This window comes from Rhinolophus ferrumequinum, chromosome 2 (assembly GCF_004115265.2).
Source record: "Rhinolophus ferrumequinum isolate MPI-CBG mRhiFer1 chromosome 2, mRhiFer1_v1.p, whole genome shotgun sequence".
NCBI lineage: Eukaryota > Metazoa > Chordata > Mammalia > Chiroptera > Rhinolophidae > Rhinolophus > Rhinolophus ferrumequinum.
The window spans coordinates 27,778,740-27,782,114 of record NC_046285.1 but is presented as its reverse complement, the minus strand read 5'-3'; the positions used below and the strand labels follow the sequence as shown (position 1 = coordinate 27,782,114).

At 36.9% G+C, this 3,375-nt stretch overlaps 1 pseudogene; it reads right to left on the bottom strand.

Annotated features, from left to right (window-relative positions):
- Nucleotides 1-542: 542 nt before the first annotated feature.
- LOC117038098 (olfactory receptor 5AC2-like) lies at nucleotides 543-1,415 on the bottom strand (annotated as a pseudogene).
- Between the last annotated feature and the right edge of the window lie 1,960 nt (nucleotides 1,416-3,375).

Genomic DNA, 3,375 nt, shown 5'->3' with positions numbered 1-3,375 from the left:
CCTTCTTCCTTTTTGTGTTGCTTCTAGATAGCAAATTCAAATACACACTGAGAAAGACATGTATACCAACTACACAACCAGCTCTTCACTCAAAGGGGAAACAGAGAAAAAAAAGTGAACACTTTCCATCCTCTTAGACCCTTACATTCTCTTCTTAGTAAACTTTCGTCCACTCAAAAGACTCTTACCCTTTCTTAAGGGTCTCCCCACTTCCAAGGAGAACTCTGTCCTGAACTAATTTTGCAGCTATGTTGCAGTCTGTCAGAGTTTGGCTGAGTAAAACTGGATGTTGGATGAAAGCCTTTCGTCCTGCTAGGAAGTTGCCGCCACCCCCAGTACATAGCCTGTCCCTGTCCCAGCGATCTCTGCGACAATGAGGTCTGCAAGGTTTCCCTTGTGTAGGCATAAATATAAGGATGTCTCCACTATATGCAAAACACAGAACTAGATATTGTCATTTATTTAAACAGGGAATAAAATGGAAATAATAATGAAAGTTTTCCTGAAAAATGTTTACTTTGTTATTACTTTTCTTTGGACACCTAAAACTTCCTGTTTCTTAGGCTATAAATACAGGAGTTTAGAAAGGGAGTTATAATTGTGTAGAACAGTGAATACATTTTATCCTGATATTGATCTGGGCCAGACCCAGGACGCACATACATGAAGGAGAGTGTGCCATAGAACAAGGAGACAGAGAGCCGGTGGGCACTGCACGTGGAGAAGGCTTTGCTCCTGCCCTTTTCAGACTTCTTTTTCAGGATGGCAAAGAGGACACGGGTGTAAGAGACCATGATGGTCATAAAAGTGAAAGCTTGTATAAAAGCAAAAATGAAAAGCAACAATGCATTCATAGATGGATCAGGGCAAGAAATTGTGTATAGTGGCAAGATTTCACAGTAGAAATGATGCAGAAGGTTAATCTAAATAATAATCCTATGTGAATAATAAGATGCAGAAAGCCAATTGCATATGACATACTTATCAGCCAAGTACAGCATCTATTGGACATCACCACGGATAAAGCAAAGGGCTGCATATAGTTACATAATGGTCATAGGCTATCACTACCAGGGGGAAACATTCTATGGTGGCACTGGAAACAAAAAAAGACAGTATTGAGCCATGCACTCAAGGAGGGATATCATTTGACTCTTGTCAACGATGTTGACAAACATCCAGGGGGTCACAGTGGATGAAGAACAAGCATCTGCAAAGGCTAACCTGCAAAGGAATAAGGACATGGGGATATGAAGGTGGGGGTCCCTCCGGATGAGCAAAATCAGTCCCAGGTTGCCCACGATGGTGGTGAGGTAGATGACCAAAAACAGCAGGAACAGGGGGACCTGCAGCCCTGGACGATCTGTAAGTCCTGTGAGAACAAACTCAGTCACGAGTGTCTTGTTTGCCTCCATCATATCCACTCAGCCTTAACAGTACAAAGAGAAAATAGGTAAAGAAAGTAATTGAGGTGCATGAAAACTGATACTGGATGGCAATGTCATGTTCCTCTATTTCAGGTGCCCCTTACTAAAGAAATATGAAGATATAATGTTGCCCTTTACAAAAAGACACCTAAGAATATTAGTTATATTGTAAATAAGTTTGAGAATTAAGGGATTTTTTTCAAAGTAGCTATATTTTAAAATATAAAATTACTTGAAGGTTGTAGACACCAGTTGACTTGGTTCAATAACTTGTCACTTGTAAATACCTTAAAATTGAATGTATTAACAGTGAAATATTATGTGGAATTAAGAATAAAAAAAATACATAATACATTTTGTATTAAAATCTCTTAAAGTTAGACACAGCTTCAAGTTCAACAGTACTTTCATATGCTCTCAGGAACTCTTTCAGATCCTTGTTTTTCTTTTTTTTCCATGCTTATTTTTTTTTCATTTTTAAAGATTTTTATTGAAATACAGCTAGCATACAATATTATATTAGTTTCAGGTGTACACCATAGCTATTCAACATTTTTATGCTTAAATAAGTGATCTCTATCATAAGTCCAGCAACCATCTGACGCTGTACCACACTCTTACAATATTATTGACTCTATTCTCTATGCTGTAAGTTACATCCCCATGACTTATTTGTTTTATACCCAGAAATCTGAACCTCTTATTCCCCTTCACATTTTCCACCTTTTTAAAAATTTTCAATTACAGTTGACATTCAATATAATTTTATATTAATTTCAAGTGTATAGCATAGTGGTTACACTTATATAATTTAAGAAGTGATCCCCCTGACTAGTCTAATACCCACCTGGCACTATACATAGTTATTACCATATTATTGACTATGTTCCTTATGCATTACTTTACATCCCCATGACTATTTTGTAACTACCAATTTGTACCTCTTAATCCCTTCGCCTTTTTCACCCACCCTTAATTCCCCTCCCATCTGGAAACCATCAGAATGTTCTCTATATCTATGGTTTGTTTCTATTTTGTTTGTTTGTTTATTTTGTTCTTTAGATTCCACATATAAGTGAAATCACATTGCATCTGTCTTTCTCTGTATTAAACTTCACTCAGCACAGTACCCTCCAGGACCATCCATGCCACCACAGATGGCAAGAGCCCATTCCCTTCTGTCGCCAAGCAATATTCCATTGTATATATGTATCACCTTTTCCGTATCCATTCATCTATTAACAGACACCCAGGCCGCTTCACATCTTGGCCATTGTAAACAATGCTACAATGAGCATATGATGCACATGTCCCCTTGAAGTACCATTTTGGGTTTCTTTGGATAAATCCCCAGAAATAGGATTACTGGGTCCTTCTTTGTCTCTTGTTATAGGCTTTGTCTGAAAGTCTATTTGGTCTGGCAGAAGTATTGCTACCCAAACTTTTTTTGTTTGTTTCTATTTTCATGAAATATCTTTTTCCATGCCTTTCAGTCTGTATGTGTGTTTTAATCTGAAGTGAGTTTGTTGTAGGAAGTATATGTGTGGGTCTTGTTTTTTTATCCATTCAGCCACCGTATATCTTTTGATTGGAGCTTTTAATCCATTTACATTTAAAGTACTTGTTAATAGATATGTAGTTATTGTCATTTTATTATTCATATTTTTTATTTATTTTTTTCATCTTAAAGAAGTCCCTTTAATATTCCTTGTAATACTGGTTTGGTGATGATGAACTCCTTTAGCTTTTTTCTTGTTTGGGAAATTCTTTATCTGTCCTTCCATTTTAAATGATAGCCTTGCTGGGTAGAGTAATCTTGGTTGTAGTTCCTTGCTTTTCACCACTTTGAGTATTTCATACCAATTTCTTCTTACCTACAGAGTTTCTGTTGAGAAATCAGCTGACAATCTTATGAGACCTGCCTTGTAAGTAACTAGTTGACTTTCTC